Source organism: Orcinus orca, chromosome 18 (assembly GCF_937001465.1).
Source record: "Orcinus orca chromosome 18, mOrcOrc1.1, whole genome shotgun sequence".
Lineage (NCBI taxonomy): Eukaryota > Metazoa > Chordata > Mammalia > Artiodactyla > Delphinidae > Orcinus > Orcinus orca.
This window is the reverse complement of record NC_064576.1, coordinates 48,489,954-48,508,619: the sequence shown is the minus strand read 5'-3', so window position 1 is coordinate 48,508,619 and position 18,666 is coordinate 48,489,954. Positions and strand designations below refer to the sequence as shown.

General features: G+C 33.3%; 1 protein-coding gene across 1 annotated transcript in view; it reads left to right on the top strand.

The window, feature by feature from the left end:
- The window catches only part of PCDH17 (protocadherin 17), a 102,645-nt gene that overhangs the window by 18,135 nt on the left and 65,844 nt on the right, over positions 1 to 18,666 (top strand). The window lies entirely within an intron of this gene.

Genomic DNA, 18,666 nt, shown 5'->3' with positions numbered 1-18,666 from the left:
GATTATATAGTTATTTTACATAGTGGAGCTATATGGGGTGGGTTGGATTTCAGATGGGTTGGATTGATAGTATTATGTTTAACATTATTAAAATGCATTTAATAGACAAGAAACATATTTATTTAGTTAAAACTAAAAAGCTTCTTGGATTTCCCTTAATCTAGACTTGAGTATATATTTTAAGAAGTAAATTATTGATGTTCTTTTTTGTGTAAAAACAATAAAATAAACCTCTCCACATGACTCCCTCTTTTTGTTCTTCAGGCAAGAGTGTTCGCTATTGAGATAGAGTAGAGAAAGAATCCTCCATCTGCCACTCCCGAAAATAGAATGCTTAGTTTTTTACCTCTGGATAAATCTTCTTCATATATTTATGCCTATGCAGGTCAGAGAAATAGACTAACATATCAGTTCATAACATAAGGAAGGTAAATTTATAGTTAAACTTCGTCAACAAATTCATTAAAATTATTTTCATTTGAAATTTTCCATTAAGCCTCAGTGAACCTCAGCTTTATTTAAATACTCATTGTTTAACTAGAGAAATTAAATCTCCAAGGACACATCTGTTTTTTAATGATATTATAGTTTGGGTTTTTTTGGTGAAAGCGTGGGATGATGATGGAAAGGCACTAGGGGTCGGAGAAGGAAAGGAGCTCTAATTCAATATCCCCAGGTAATATGATATAAATAATTGGAAAAAGGAGATATTATTTCAGTTGGTTAATTGTAATAAACCTACCTTATTAGAGCATTAAGGTAGAATCAACATGTTGGGAAACAGATAAAAGGTGCATGAAAGCATTTAAAATTCAATCATTATGTTTTATTGCACCTATCTGCTCCCAGGAAATGTAATTGGAAATTTGATTCATTGACCTTTAGTTGCCATTTTGGATCACAGTTCCAAAGCCTAATGTTTTCAAGTTGGACATTTGAAGTTAATTTGATAGAACCATATTCAATACATTTTTAACCCAATTATCTTTTTGAACAAAATTTCAAAAAGTAAAATCAGGCTTAATAGGCTGGTGTGTATTTGACAAAGCATCAGCACAGTTATTTAATCCTGAATCTGGTTAAAGCAACTAATGTTCAACTTAAGGTTTCTATTAACTAGAAGGACTGGGAAACTTTTTACTGTTGTTTTATTCACAAACTCCTGCTTCTCATTAATTATTTTCTGGATCTATATTACACTACATTTATAGTTACAACATCCAATTACACTAAAATTACTTACCATGACATAAGAAAAAAGCAGTATTTAGTATTACAGGTGATTATCCTTAATTTCAAAAATTTGGGCACTTCCCAACCCCTTTCACCAACATAAGTATGATACCACAGGACCCTCCTAAAATATTTATGTCTTCACTCAGAAGGGTGATATATGACAAAATTATATGCCTAACAGGAGAAATACATTATGTAAATTGATCATGATTTCTTGTCAGCGTTTGTGTACTTCTCTGCTCACTGAAGTCCATGTAACTTGGAAAAGAATCATGATTAGATGGGTGTTTCTTCAGCCTATGAGATCAGATTTCTGAAATGTTTATATAGTGATGAGCCAGATGTACACAGCTTAACCTTATAATCCCATTTCACAGCTTTTCCAAATACTTGGAAACTTGTTAAGTATGAAATTGATTATTTTGGCAGCATAATTCCATTAATAGGATTCAGATCTTCCTTATTTACAATCCAGCGCTGTTGAAATAATCTAGTATGTTAAATTGACATGGAAACTGAAAAAAGAATCCATTTAAGGGCTCATTGACAGGGCAACTTTTCTCTAAAGCTTTTTAATTTTTTTTTTATTGACCATAATATTAGAACACACATGGTGCAGGTGAATGATGTAAAAGTTTTAGATACTATGCTACCACCACTTTGGTGTGAAGCAATTAGTACTTGGATTTCTCATAATTCTATCGTAATCTTGATAAGCCATGTAAGACCATGGATCTGCCCTTTACAAATATTCCTTTCAGCATTATCTCAGTTGCAAGGCCTTGCATGTCATTTGACATGTGAACGTATTTTAAATGCACTCATCCTTTTTTTTTAATGAATAGAGGCAATACAGAATAATTTAATAATGTGTCATGATTTTCATTATGCTTATTTATAGGTTCTGCAGTAATAGATGGAGAGCTTATTGTTATGCTTTCAGTTTGAGCTATTTATGCACCATGCTACTAGGTGCACCATTTCATATTTTTGATGTTCTGTCCTCTCAAGAAAAAGGGTATCAGGATCCGTAAATCAAATTAGACTGGGAAGAGTTTCATACTTTGTCTTTTTTATATTAAGTTCATAGTTTTATAAACTACCTGACTCTGCTTGAATAAACTCATGCTCCTTCAGAGAAAGGAAAAAACTATTTTTCAAACTGTATATTACAACCTGATCCTCTGTTTTGTAAAGAAGGAAAAAGAAAACAAACAATCAGTGACGAGAAAAATTCTTCTTTTTTGGGAGAATTATCTACTTTGTGTTTTATATTTACACAAAAATGTGTCTAATGGACCCAAAATAAGGAGACATAATATTCTTAACATCTCTAATCATTGGGGAAGGGCAAATCAAAACCACAGTGAGGGGGCTTCCCTGGTGGCGCAGTGGTTGAGAGTCCGCCTGCCGATGCAGGGGACACGGGTTCGTGCCCCAGTCCGGCAGGGTCCCACATGCTGCGCAGCGGCTGGGCCCATGAGCCATGGCCGCTGAGCCTGCGCGTCTGGAGCCTGTGCTCCGCAACGGGAGAAGCCACAACAGTGAGAGGCCCGCATACCGCAAAAAAAACACAAAACACAGTGAGATATTACCTCGCACCCGTCAGAATGGCTACAATCAAAAAGAACACAAATAACACATGTTGGCAAGAATGTGGGGAAAAGGGTACCCTTGTACACTGTTAATGGGAGTGTAAATTGTTGGAGCCACTGTGAAAAGCAGTATGGAGGCTCTATGACCCAGCAATTCCACTCCTGGGTATATATCTGGAAAAAAAAACAAAAACACTAATTTGAAAAGATATATGCACCCTAGTGTTAATAGCAGCATTATTTAAAATTGCCAAGATATGGAAGCAACCTAAGTGTTCATTAACAGATGAGTGGATAAAGATGTGTTTTATATATATATATATACACACACACACATACAATGGAATACCACTCAGCCATAAAAAAAATGAAATTTTGCCATTTGCAGCCACATGGATGGACTTGGAAGGCATTATGCTAAGTGAAATAAGTCAGAGAAAGATAAATACTGTGTGATGTCACTTATATGTGGAATCTAAAAAATATAACAAACTAGTGAATATAACAAAAACGAAGCAGACTCAGATACAGAGAACAAACTAGTGGTTACCAGGGGGTGGGTGGGGGCAGGATAAAGGTGGGAGTACAATCTATTGGGTGTAAATAGGCTCAAGAATGTATTGTACAACATGGGGAATATGGTCAATATTTTGTAGTAACTGTAAATGGAAAGTGACCTTTAAAAATTGTATTAAAAAAAAAACAGAAAAACCTTACAGGTCTAAAAATAATCAAAAGGACTTGGAAAAAAAAGAAAATCACTGTTTCTACCAGGAGAGGCACCTAACCATTCTTCATGGCCAAAGATACTGAAAATTAATTTCCATATTAATTGGCACAAGTCTGAAAACAGGTATTCTGAAAAGCTAAGGAACTTGTATTTGTCAAGGTAAACCAGAGAATATTTGTCCAGAAAACCTGGCATACCCAGAAATTATTCAGATAATGACATTAAATTTGTAAGAATAATTATACATTTTAATAAAATACTCATGCAAATCCCTACCAAAAAACCCACATAGAATTAGGTAACCACTAAAGAAGAGCTCTTCAAGGACAATTGATATGTAAATATGTATTGAAAAATAAGATTTTTGGAACCTTATTTTTTGTGTGTGACATATTTCAAAGATGAAGTTGCTCCACTGAGACTGTGCCTCAAGACCTGTGTGGTCATTGCTGGTCTAGTGTCTTTTGGATTTCAACTACTGTACTATCAAACTGGGAATTTATAGTCAGCCTCCAGGGATGAATTGGCTACATTTGACCACAGGGCCAGTTATTCCCTTCCTGCTTGATTTTAAGCAAGTTAACAGTTTTCTTAGAAGAAGATACTTTACTCTTGGGAAAAACAGTTATATACAAAAGCCTGATATGCAAAAATTGTTTTATTCATTAAAATAATTTCAAGTTATTTTCCAGTATATGTGACTTTGAGTTTCTCTTTTCATTTTTTTTATACTGACTATATTTTTTCCCTAATTTTAAGAGGAATTCTTACTTATTGCAAAAATTCCACTAAAAAAGCCATACCTAAAACAGTGTCCAGTATATAGTTAGAACTCATTATACACTTGTGGACTGAAGATAAAGTTGAATTTAAAAAGTTATAATTGCTTATAATTTAGAACTCAGAGGTAGCTATTGCTAACTTTTTTGGTTCAGTCCACAATCCCTTCTCTAATTTTGAAATCTAAAGGACTCAGGCCTGAACAGATTTAAGGCTATTTTAAATTTTTATTTATTCCACTTAGTGTTAATATCAATATTTATTTTACCGGAGAAATATTAATATGTTTAATTTTGAGGTGTTATACCAGTCGCCGCTGGGATGAGTAATACGTGACATACACCCACGCAAACACACACATAACTAGATTTTTACAATAAGTGGCATATACTACACAACATTGTAGCCAACTATATTTCAATTTTAAAAAGTGGTACATACAGGGCTTCCCTGGTGGCACAGTGGTTGGGAGTCCGCCTGCCGATGCAGGGTGCGCGGGTTCGTGCCCCAGTCCGGGAAGATCCTGCGTGAGCCGGTGAGCCATGGCCGCTGAGCCTTCGCGTCCGGAGCCTGTGTTCCGCAACGGGAGAGGCCACAACAGTGAGAGGCCCGTGTACCGCAAAAAAAAAATAAAGTGGTACATACAAAACATAATATATTAAAGCTGCTTTTTCCTCAAAATTATATAAATGTAGCATAGATATCTTTATTTGTCGATGATGTAGTTTCATATAAATGGTGGAATTCTTGGCCAATTAATGGATATCTTATAGTTCATATAATTCATCCGTCTCTGACTGACGGATTTTTTACACTGAGATTCTGTTCCCAATGACTTGGTTTTAAAAAAAACAAAACAAAACTTGCTTTTCAGTTCAGAGCAAGTTGCTTAACTTCTTTTTTCTGTTTTCTTATCAGGTGTAATAATATTTGTTACTCATAGGGCTGTCATAAGTGTCAAGAATGAAATATGATTGTGCCTATAAATAATATTGATGATGCTAAATTCTGAAGAAATATTAACATATTATTATTTTCTTTAACAACAAAAAACAAAATATTCTGGAGCAGTTAAACTTTAGGATGCTGATATGTAGACATATTCCTTGTAAAAACAAAATTTCAGTTGGCCTCAACGTTAGCATTTGTACAAGAGTATAGTTTTATCCCAGATTACTTATGCTTATAAAAAAGTAATTTTCCTGGAATGCAAATGTATTTTACTGTACATTTCTATTTTGACTTCTTGGAACCAGAAGTGATCACTTTTGTTTTACTGTTAAATAGACATTTTAAAATGTGACTGATTTTTGATAGACTATCTTGTGAAAATTAATTTTTAGATGTCTAAACATTTTCCGGTACGCGGGCCTCTCACTGTTGTGGCCTCTCCCGTTGTGGAGCACAGGCTCCGGATGCGCAGGCTCAGCGGCCATGGCCCACGGGCCCAGCCGCTCCGCGGCAATGTGGGATCCTCTGAGACCGGGTCAACGAACCCGTATCCTCTGCATCGGCAGGCGGACTCTCAACCACTGCGCCACTAGCGAAGCCCCTAAACATTCTTAAACTACGAAAGTTAACTCTGAAGTTGTAAGATAGTTTTAAGTCTTCCTTAAGAACTGTGCATTTTATGCAGGGAGATCCTGCAGGAAGAAAAACTCACAGTAGGTAGAAACTGAAGAGAATTTTCCACAAAAGAACTGTTTTAGGGCAATGAATACTAGAAAGTTAGAGACATTTGACAGCTCCTGATTTCATTTACACTTCTTTTCATGTGAGAAAATTGAAGCACAGAAATGTTACCGCAGCTTGCCAGGAATAGAGAACTAATGTCATCTGACTCAGAGTTTAGGGTTTTTACTCCTACACCAGTTGGGATATCATATTTGACATTCATTTCTATTGAGGTATCTATAGATTATGGGAACATCTTATAGCATGAAAATTGCTGCAATAAAGTAATACAACTTAGTCCCTAGACTGCAGGTCAATTTAGAAGAAAATTCTTTAAGGCTTCCACATAGGAAGTGTCAAAAACTCTGCTGGAGCCTATGTACAACATGTTGTCACAGGGTCTTTCAAACGGGAAACCAGCAGTAGTGTCAAGAGGTTCTGTAGTTGTTCCTATAGTATTTTCATTTGTAGTGAAAATACTTCCAAATTTTGGAGACTCCAGAAGCAGCCCTGGATTCTCAGATTTGATCACAGAACTGGTTTTGATTCTTTTATTCTAATCAAAATTGTCCAGTAGATGTCATTGCTTTTATTTGTGTTTAATTCAGAGCTGCCCAGTTATAGGAATAAAGCTATTCAAGGGGCTGTGACCTGGTATTAGAACTCTGTAGGGAGTGTTGATTAACAAGCATGATTAGAATGAAAATAATCTGTAAAACACAACAGACAATGATAAATAGAATAAAATAGAAAGCAAAGGACAATACACACAAACGCAAGATGTACTTGCATATAGTACTTGCAGGTTTTTTATTTGAAAGAGTGCAAAATGTTGAGTCAAAGTAACTCGTTCATATTACTTACTCATATTGGAACCTCCGGCTAGCCTTTCATGAATTCCACAGGCCTCAGCTTCTCCATACATAAAATAGAAATAATTATAATGGCCCCATCCAGTGAGGCTGAAAGGAAATAATACATTTGGAAGAGTTGAAATACTGTGACGACATCAACCTCTAAAATATGTAAGGAAGCACAGCAGAGTTCTCAGAACTGAAGAGTTCTTTACTCTGGGAATGAATTAGTTACTCTTATTCTAAGTGCACTCTAGAGGAACCTGTAATACAATTCAGGAAACTTCATGCATCTGAGTGCATTTTGTTTTAGGTGTTCCCATGATGGTACTGTTTCCGCAGTTTTAAGTTGTTTGGAATTGAATATAAACATGCTATAAATCACCTAAAACCTAAATCACTTAAAAATATAAATCATTTTTCAATCAGGTACCTTCCAAGTGCATACTCTGTGAGGAAGTCTGTGTCCTTCGGAGGATGAAAATGACGTGTTTTTTCCTAAACCATGACCTAATTAAGCCTAGTGCATATGTAAAAATGCCTCATTACTATTTTATCTACAGGAGTGAGTAGAGTAAAAAAATATTAATTATATGGTTAAGAAGTGAGACTTCGTCTTTCTAAGTCAGGAGCCTGCAATTTTTTTTTTTTTTTTTAATGAAGGGCCAGATAGTATATATTTTAAAGTTCGGGGATTGTACGGTCTCTGTCACAACTACTCAACTTTGCTATTGAAGCATGAAAGCAACCATAGACAACATATAAATGAAAGGGCATGGCTGAGTTCCAATAAAACTTTATTTTCAAATACAGAGAATGAGCCCCTTAGCCAGCCAGAATTCACCAACCAATTTTGTAAGTCATTACTAACTGTTAATAATATTTCTTAATTTTTTTTTATTTGAGTGTTTGCTAAAAAACTGCACTATGTAGACTTTAAATAGTTTCTAACAAAATCAAAATGATTATCTGTTATTTCAAAACCAGTTATTGGAGGAATGCTGGCTTATTGTCTCATGAAGTGATTCTCTAGATAACATTGCTTCTTTCACTAGAGGAGAAAAATTCTTAGAATTAAAGTCTTCAAGCAAAGAAAGAGCTGGGGATTCTTGAATTAGGTATTAAGTGACAGTCTGATAAAGAGTAGAGATATTTCATTTCATTTTATGCTAATGTTTAAAAATATGCTAACATTAGTAAAGACACTTAACTTTATTTTAATTTCAGGTATGAACGTCAACCTGAAATAGCTATTTCCACTGAATCGTGCATTTTAAATGTGATACTTATATTTCAGAGGGAAAATGAAAAATATTCTAGTAATCTAATACTTACAAATTTGATTAATAATTAATTTTTTTTCAAATTTAGGAATTTCTTTTTCTTTTTAATATTCATTTCTGAGGACAAGTCTTCCAAATTCCTTGTATGTTATCTCCTAAATTTTCATAACTGTGCTTTCAAATTACTCTTGTTTTTAAGACAGAAATTCAAATCTAAAGGGTTATTTTTTTAATTTATAATTTTATATAATTTTTATGTTTTGGAAGGGGTTAGTAAGTTATCTTTGAAACTCATGCAAAAGGTTGGGGACTCAAAATTCACCCAAAGTGTATACTAGTTATTGTAAAATATATTGGCTGTTTATCTGGTTGGCTGAATCGTTACTTATAAAGAGTTAAAAATTCTCTATGCTTATCAAGATTTAGAGGAAGGAAAACATTAGAAAGCTGCTGATTTATTCAATTTCACCTTGAATTCCTCCTATTTTTTCTCCTATTAAGAATTGGAATGCACCTGGACAGTTGATGACTTGAAAGGCTGATGCAAAATCAGATAAGAAACAGATCTTGTTGATCACTCTTTGTTGCATTTGCAAAATGTAATCATTTTTTAAATAATAATTGACTATCTTCTGATCAACAATTTAATATTTTGAGCAGCAAGACTGGTGAATTGTGTTTACCAAAATCATTGCATTCATAAAGTTTTTAATTTTAGTGTATTGTGAAAAAATAAACTGATGAAATGGATAGCAAGCATACAGTTTGATTTACTTTTTAAATTAGTTATTTGTCTTTTAGGAATTTCACATGATGATCGACTGAATGTAATACCTTAAATTTGCACTTTAAAAGTGAGTGTTCAGAAATGCCTATTTTGGCAATTGATAATATATGACTATAATTATTGTAATTATACAATTAAGCCTACTGTATGCATTAGTATATTTGATAATAAATGGCCATTATTACCTTTTTATGTTATTGACCAAAGGAAAAATCTAGTCATTAGAGTTAAATATAATATTAAGCATATTAAAATAATTTAATGTGAAAGTATAAAAGGAAAGGTAGAGTGCATAAAGAGCCATTTTGTTATTAGGGGTATAGTAGTACTATTTTGCTTAGTATGTAACAATAATTTTTAAGATCATTTCAAGGCAATTCACATTAATTTCTCATTAACTTATTTTTGAAAATATTGGTATGGATCATTATATTTCTCAGAGAGGCAGTATATCAACTGACTTGTCCTGGCAGTCTCTGGCAAGTGTTATTGTTCTACAATGAATTGGGTATATGACAAGCACTCCTATGAAAGTCAGCTGTAGTTTCTCTGCTTAAAAAAAATGTGGACAGTAATAGTATTGTGTCTCCTAGGGCAATTGAGAAGAATGAATAATAAATATCAATAATACCACTTTGTAGATCCTAATGTAGGACAGCATACTCCAAATCTCCAAGTACAGTATAGACACAGTTATACCATTTACATGTATTTAGATTCAGTGAGGTATAGTGTCAAGGCATGCCCATATTAGCTAAGTGAATTGGACTAAAGCTGGCTTAAATCTAAATAATTCAATTTTTAAAAATTTCCATATGCTTAGTAGCAAGTTTCTTAAAATTAATAAAATAAGATTTTAAGGAAATATATTTTGCAGAAAGGAGCATTCAAAAGAATGTGTCACTAATTTGTCTCCCTCTTTTTTTACTCTTTCTCTTCATATATGGAGTATTCCAGAAATTCAGGCTTGTAATGAATTTTTATTGGCAATGTATAATTTTTGAGTTGTTAGTCTTAGAGGCCCAACTGCAGAGAACGTAGTTTCACATATTCCCTCCAGGGGGAAAATTCTTCTGCATTCTTAATAGAGATGGGAAAAGAATATGATAGGAGGAAAGCAGAGGAGAGTTTCCTAAGACTAAATTTCTGGCAAAGAGTTAGCAAGAAAACAGAAAACAACTCCAAACTTCCCCCGCCACTTGGAAGGAAAAGGGAGGACTGAATATTGGTTAGAGTTGAGATGGAGAGGCTTACCACCTTGAAGAAAATGGATTAATTAAGGATGTTGAAATTAACAATCTTCTAGTAAGTTTGGATTCTTTTCCTAAAATATCCGCTCATGGCATAATGTGCTGCTGTTGCTAGTGGGAAAGTACAGCTAGCATTCAGTGGTGCCTCGGTGGCCTCTGGGCTCCACCCTTCAGCAAATATATAAAAAGAATGTGCAGCATTCTCTATTTTGTATGCTTTTATAGATAACAAATAGCTCTCATCTTACCTTTTGCGTACTTAGATTTTCTTCTTTCTTGTCAAAGATGATTTTCTTTAAGATTCACAGATTACATAATTAAATTCTGGCACACCAGTTATTACTGAACTTATCAGTGCCATTTATAAAAGGGTTAACATTTGCAAGAGGTTTTCAGATACAGCCACATCACTTTAAAAATGCATCTAAGTCATCCTAATTGGGCAGTAGACTTGCAATTCTCACTTAACAGGATATGGCTGTTCTTGTCCTCCCATTTTTAACTTAATGTCAGTTTTTGCTAAATGTGGTAAGAATTTCTCACTTTTTTTCTTATACCTTTAGTACATAAGTGTGGACCACACTATATTTGTATAAAATGTATTATTTTGAAAATCACTGATAAATACAGTTATTGCCATACGTCATGCACTATAGAAATTTCAGAGCTATAGGTGCTGTCAGATAATTTTATAAGCGGTGGCTTAAAGTGCTGTTGGCTACTTCAGCAATGTGGAAAGAACCACACCATATATTCTGTTGAAGGCAGAGCTATCAGAAGCAATGTTGGTATGAAAAAGTTTAAAGTGAATTATTCACCTCTTAACACTCCCTTGTGTTCAGAGTGCTGCAAAGAGAATACTGTTATCAATGGGAAAAGCAGTGCCTTTGAATTAAGGGAAAAGTTCAACTTGTTTCGTTTTGTTTTCAACCCAGTGGCATCAATATATGCAATCAATCTTCTCTCCCTAATTCAAAGGAATTTTCAAAATTTCACTCCCCTGTTCCTCTGGATTAGGAAAACACTGATCATCTAAGTATAACTGAAGCTATAATGATGTGATTCAACACCATGACTACACATCAAACCCAAAATTAGTCTGTGAGAAGTTTTATCTTAATGATGACTTCAAAGAGTCAAATATACACTTTCATTTTTCTTCAATAATTCCAATTCTAGATCAATACCTCTAGAATGAAAGCTTTCTTCGTATTTGTATTGCAACCTCTGGGAGAGCCTTTTTGTATTTGACATATCTGTCTGCTCTCTTATATGTTACAAAATTATAAAAAGGATGTGTACTCAAATATATAAAGCTTATACAGATAAACATAAAGTAGAAATTTAATATTAAATATATAATTGTTGAGACAGATGCTTCTAGAACTTGGTGCAAAATGCTACATCTTTTGCCCCTCATTGTCTAATCTGTTGTCAGTCTTATTCATTGTAATTTTTTTTTTTTTGGTATGTAGGCCTCTCACTGTTGTGGCCTCTCCCACTGCAGAGCACAGGCTCGGGACGTGCAGGCTCAGCGACCATGGCTCACGGGCCCAGCCGCTCCGCAGCATGTGGGATCTTCCCAGACCGGGGCACGAACCCGTGTCCCCTGCATCGGCAGGCGGACTCTCAACCACTGTGCCACCAGGGAAGCCCTTATTCATTGTATTTTTAATTTCAAATATTATAGTGTTCACTTTTGGAAGTTTCATTTTGCGTCTTTTGGGCCATCTATTTCTCACCTTTAGGCCCAAGATTGGGATACTGCAAGGGAGGTTCCTGGGGCTCAAAATTTGAGGCACTTACTCTCAGGGTCATGCTTTTACATTCCTGATCATATTTTCAAAATTCTAATAGATTTTAAGGTCCTTATTGGTTAATTCTGTCATCTTTTTCATGCCTGGGTCTGTTTTTATTGATTGATGGGTTTTATTGATTGATGGGCTATAACCTAGGTATGGGTTATGTTTTCCTGGTTTACTTCATGCCTTGTAATTCTTGATAGAATATCAGATACTGTGAATTTTACGTTGGTGGATACTAGATTTTTTATATTGTGCATGGTTTGAACTAAATGTGTGTTTGTGGAATGAATTTACCTGCTGAGTCTCTGTCCCAAAGGTCTCCTCTTTGGTAAAGAAACAGATGTAGAAAAGCAAAATAATATCAAGAATGCCAGCAGTTTATAAACTACTGTCTTCTGTGTTTACACAACAATGATTCTGGAAATGCCAGAGATGTTTGGTTTGTCAAAATTGTTCTCTCCATAGGAAATTTCCTGACTGTCTCATGACTCTATAATGGGAAATATAAAATAATTCTGTTAAATAGAACCGAGGTATTGTGCATGTATTTTTCACAGTTATTGCACTAACCACAGATTGAATTCTAGAAACATTTACTTAAACAGTATCTGTGATGGTGAAAAATAACTATAGAATCCAGTTTCCTAATGCTCACAATACTTTTCTCTGTTCCTTTTGCAGGGATACATTTGGAGAATAGTACTCTGATACTTTTCTTAGAAATTCTTTAGAAACTGAGATTCAAAAAGATGAGGTCTTTGTTTTTGTCATCCCATAGTTATCTCATTTTTTAGAAATTCAAGTATTGTTTTACAACTTACCAGACTTTCATCCAGTTATTGTTATTTCATGATCATTACAGTGCTGCTTATAAGATTAAAAAATAATTTAAAAGTGGGAATTCCCTGGTGGTCCAGTGGTTAGGATTCTGTGCTTCTACTGCAGGGGTCCTGGGGTTTGATCCCTGGTTGGGGAACTAAGATCCTGCAAGCTGTGTGGTGCAGACAAAAATTAAAAAAATAAAAAAGTAAAAAATTTAAAAGTTATAATAGGAATGGTATTTTATAACTAAGGAATTTTCATATATTATCTCATATAAAACCACACAACTTAAATAGTATTATCCTAATTTTACCATCAAAGTTGTAAAATTATTTTGACTATTCTGTATACGCTTTGGTGCAACTTAGATGCTAATAATTTCATATTCAATGTCTTTAGTCTTTACAAGGATATTCTATTCACTTACTTACAAACGTAGAATCAATTTCATGAGGTATTCTCCAAATTAAAAAACTCACCATTTCTAAGGATGGTTCCTAGTTCTTCATGATATAGCCATATTTTTTCATGCATTGAAAGAAAAAGCTACTTCTTTGCAATAAATGCAGTCTGAAATCTTTATTTAAAGTATCTATTTTATGTCTGGGTAAATGAGAACTGCACGCAAGGAAAACATCTTTGAAAAAATATGAAAATTGAGCTAAATAATTCATATTTAAGACGACTGTCTTATAGAGTGTTGCTTGGGTTTGTTAGTGTGGCTAAATAGAGGTTTATATCTCAAATCCATTTGTAGTCTGTCCAAATGAATATGGGATTTCTAAATAGTGTTTTGAAAGTTGGCTCTGTATAATTTTAAAAGACAAAGTTCAGAAATACTCTTTATTGAGACTAATGAAAGAATTTGTAGTTTTATAATCCTCTGTGAGACAGAAAAAATCCTCAGTGTATATGAGATGCATATGATCACCTTATATGTATGTTTGGAATTAATTTTTATTAGCATCCAATAAAATGAACCTTTTTTGGAATGTAGAATTCTGTGTTTTTTGTTTTTTGTGATTTTTTTCATATATAGCTTCATGAAACTAATACCACAACCAGGACAGTTCTATCACCGTAAAAAGCTTCCTCATGCTATATCTCTATAGTCAACCTTAACTCCTGGCATCTACTGATCTATTCTTTGTTGTAATAGTTTTTGCTTTTTTGAGAAATCTTATAAATGGAATCATACACTGTGCAACTTTTTTGAGACTGGCTCCTTTCACTCAACATAATGCTTCTGAGATTCATCCAAGTTGTTGCCTCAGTAGTTCATTATTTTATTGTTAAATAGTTTTTCACTGTGTGTATGTACTACAGTCTATCTGTTCACCTATTGAAAGATATCTGGGATGATTCCAGTTTTGGCAAAGAGAGCTCTTGAAATACTCATGTACAGATCTCTGTGTGATCATAGTCTTCATTTATTTAAGGTAAATACCAAATTATTGGGTTAATTTTGGTCTTTTTTTTTTCCCTATGAATGATACTTTTGGTATCATGTCTAAGGCCTCTGCCTAACATTAGGTCACATAGATTTTCTGCAGGGTTTTCTTATAAACTTTTATAGGTTTATGTTTTTCATTTAGATCTATGGTCAATTTCAAATTTTTATGTTTTTGTTTTGTTTTGTTTTTACAAAGTGTTCATTTTTGCTGAATTGCCAAGGTTCATTTCTATTGAATTGCCTTCTGCAACTTTGTCAAAAATTAGTTGGCCGGATTTCTGTGAGCTTCTGAACAGTCTCTCCTGTTCCATTGATCTATGTGTCTTTTCCATTGACAATACTACACTGTCTTGATTTATGTAGCTTCATAGTAATACTTTAAATAGGGTAGTGTGATTCCTTCAAATTTAATCTTCTTTTTCAAAATTATTTTGGCTATTACAGTTCTTTCTGTTTTAAGTTCTAGAGTCCTCTTGTCTATAGCTATAGAAAATCATGCAGTGAATATGAATGGAATTATGTTACATGTATAGATTATTTGAGGAACATTGATGTCTTTACCATGTTGAATTTTTCAATCCATAAACGTGATAAACCTCTCCATTTATTTAGGCCTTCTTTGATTTATTCCATCAGTTTCTGTAATGTTCAGTATACAGATTCTGTACTTATTTTTAAAAATTATCTATTTGCTTATGTATTTGACTCTTAGGGACATATTATAAATGTATTGCTTTGGATATTTAAGTTTCCAACTAGTTCATTGCTAGTATATAGAAATATGATTGATTTTTGTGTGGTGACCTTGGACATGGCAACATTGCTTAACTTATTTACTCATTCTGAGAAGTTTTATTTGTTTGTTTTTGTTTGTCTTGATTCTTTCTTATTTTCTGTTTGAATAATACTATTATCTGAGAATACAATAGCATTGTGAAACATTTTTTTCCTCCTTTTCTAATTTGTATGTCCTTCACTTGTTTTTCTTGCCTTATTGAACATATTAGGACTTTCAGTGCAGTGGTGAATAGAAGTGGTGAAAGCTTTCAGTCTTTCAAGTGTGATGCTAGTTATACTCTTTTTTGATAGATGCTCTTTATGCAGTTGAAGAAGTGTCCTTCTATTCCTATTTGCTGAGAATTTTTATCATTAATAGATATTGAGTTTTGTCAAATGCTGGATATATTTTTAAATGTTCCATTTTTACTATTCTAAGAGTAAAAAATATCTATTTTGACTCTTTTTGCTATCCATTTTCAGATCAACTTCTCTAGATACATGTAAGTGGTCATGTCAAATTAATCTACTTCCACAAATAAAGCTTTCCCAATTTCAGGCAATGTGGTTCAGCTTCAGTAGGTGCTTTCTTTTGGTCTTTTTCAGAGACACTCGTTTTTAAAATCACGATTTTTTTTAGAGTCCTAATAGATGAGCAAGTAGTAGAAGATGGCACATCTTAGGAATAGTTTATTATTGACTACTGCTGATAAAAATTATGATTTCAAGTATCATTTATAAATTTACTACAATTTGCTGAGTACTAGAAGAGAAGTGCATAAAGGTAAATAATCAAAGAAACCATTCATATCATACAGACTTTTCCACTGTGTGTTTATTTACTTGATTACTTGTTTATTTGTTTATGTTTTCTGACAAAAGAAAGAATATCTAAATTTTTATCTTCATCCAAAAAATAACAAAAAAATCAAATTAGGAGGGCCATTCAGTTTTATAAGTTAGTTCATATTTAAGTGATCATTATGAGCAAATGATCATTTTAAAAAAACAGCAAAATATTTGTCTTTTTATTTCTGAGTGAAATAGATTAAAAAGATAATCATATCCTACAGTTTATTTCAAAGTGTCTGCTTTAGAACTTTTTTGTAACTAGCCATCAATTCCAGGGATCCATTTTTTTAAATAATAAACAAATGATATGTTTTAAAAATAAAAGTTAATAGTTCCTGTGTTCAAGTTGTGTTTGAAGGGAAAACATTCTAATTTTATCCTTGTATGGAAAAGGATAAAATTTTCAAAAGTTATATTTTAATTACTCATATGAATATTTTAATTACTCTGCTGAGACCTAAAAATCTACAAGTGTCTGACCTCAAATTTTACTTTCTTTCTAGACTTAATGGTTAAGAATTATAAACGTACAAGATAGAATTTGATTTTTAGAATACAGTGTTGGAAAATAGCTGAAAGCCCTTATATTTCTAAATTAAATGATGCTGTAATACATTTAGCTTTTTTGTCTATTTTCTGTTTGTTTTTCTATGTAAATACTGTTATTTTATTTCAGATTATTTGAAATGAGTTTTCAGACATCCTTGGAGCCTGGATAATGAAAATGTTATTTTCTATATTAAAACTAGTGTGTTTTTTATAGTGAATTAGTCATATGTTTATTAAAGGCCAAATGACTATTTCATTATGGTAATTATAAACAGACACAGCCTCTCACATTCCTACCTATTTTAATGAATGAATGCTGGCAGACATTATTAATAAACTCCTGATACTCTGCTACTGATTAAGTTGCAGACTTCTAAAATTATACTTTGTGAAATTCTACAATAATAAACCAACTTTCTTTAGCCTGTTTTTACCACCCTCCACCCTCATTTCTCCTCCTTTGTATATCCTTTTGTTTTTCTCTTCCTCCTCTCTTTCTATTTTTCCCTTGCCTTTCTCCCTGCCTTTCTTTCCTTTCCGAAATTCTTCTTTTCTAACTTCCTATTGTTTTTCTTCTTTCATCAGAACAATATTTGGTAGCATTACCATCACCCAGTGCTCATCAAACACGCTGATACATACATAGAAACATTCATAGACACGTGTGCACACATACTCACATATAATTTAAAACAGCTCTTCACTCAATAGGAACTTAAAGTATCTTATTTTATAAGAACTGCCCAGAACTTTGATATTATGCAAAAAATTTTAGATACTGTCCCTATTAGAACAAGGGAAGAAAAGTTTTCCCAGTCAGTCTCCCTGTGTCTAACTGAATAGGGATCCACATCCTATGAGGTCCCACCTAATCAAAGCCATTAAAATCACAAGATTACTTATAATAGCCCTTATATTTTCTAACTAGAGTTTACACTTTCACTTTACATTTTACTTGCTCCTTAATACCCCGGATTCTGTTTTTCTGAAGTGTTCTAAGATACTCAGGCTTAGCTTTTAACTGACAGCAATAATGATGCATGTTTTTGACCAATTCAAAAAATGAGCTAGATGATTTTAAGTTTAAATGTGGAGTTTCTAAGTAATTTTAGTTTTTAAAATTGGCAAGACTCTTTTGCAAACATTTTTGCTCTTGGTGTTGGTTTCCACTATTACTTTTACTAGAACATAAAGTTATCCTTAAAGATAGATAGTTTGTTATGGAAACAATTAAGGTGCTTCACAGAATCTGGAAATTAGTAAAAACATGTTAATAAAAAATGTCTGCTACCAATTACTAGTTAAAGTGGATTAGAAATGAGAAATTAATCTACCTTGTTTACCTTCATCTTTGCATTTATTTTGACAAAGGTCATTTGAACAACAGCAAGAAAAGATTATAGATTAAGAAATTTGTGAGGGTTTTTCCTGTCCCCCAACTTCTAAAAGACAGTGAAACTTAGATAGTAGTTTAAGCTATTACTGTTAACATGTTTTTTCCAATAATAGTTTAAAAAGCCAAATAATTTAAATTATTACATGGGATTAAAAAAAAGAGTCCTGTTAGTTTAAATTAGTCTTATTTATAAGGAAAAATACATACTGCTCTACATTAAACCTTACCTTGGTCCCTCTGCTTCATGAATTGTACGCTCCTGTGTCACTGATACTTGCATGCTGGATGATCTTGTAGGAACCCATAGCTGCTTCAGAGCACAATGGTGTGACATGAAGTGAGGCAGAAAACAGGAGAACCTTTGTTGCTGAGTCAGCTGCAAGAAGAAGTAACGTGTATGAATGTACAGTATAGGGAAACCTATGAAAGATCTACTCTCTTTTTCGCAAAAGACTCTGTTCTACGGTACAAGGAGAATTCAGTTCTATTTGGCAGACATCCACGTCAGTTTGGAAGCAGCAAAAACAAACACAAAAACAAGCCTCGTTTCTCAGTGTCTTTACTCCCACTGCTTTAAGTAACATTTTAATTCTTACTTTTATTTTACTTTGTTTTTAATAACCAGGAAGTAACAGCCCTTTCCCTTGTATTGAGTACAATTTCCATAGTAAGGATGCAGATAAGGATGCACTATAGAGATGAGTCCAACCATAGGTGCCATGCCTGTATTTGTTACTGGTAAAATTTGAAGGAAAGGTTTTATATCCCTTAATTGAGGAGTGGGTGACTTTAAATGATGTTATATCAAGAAGGGCAAAGAATC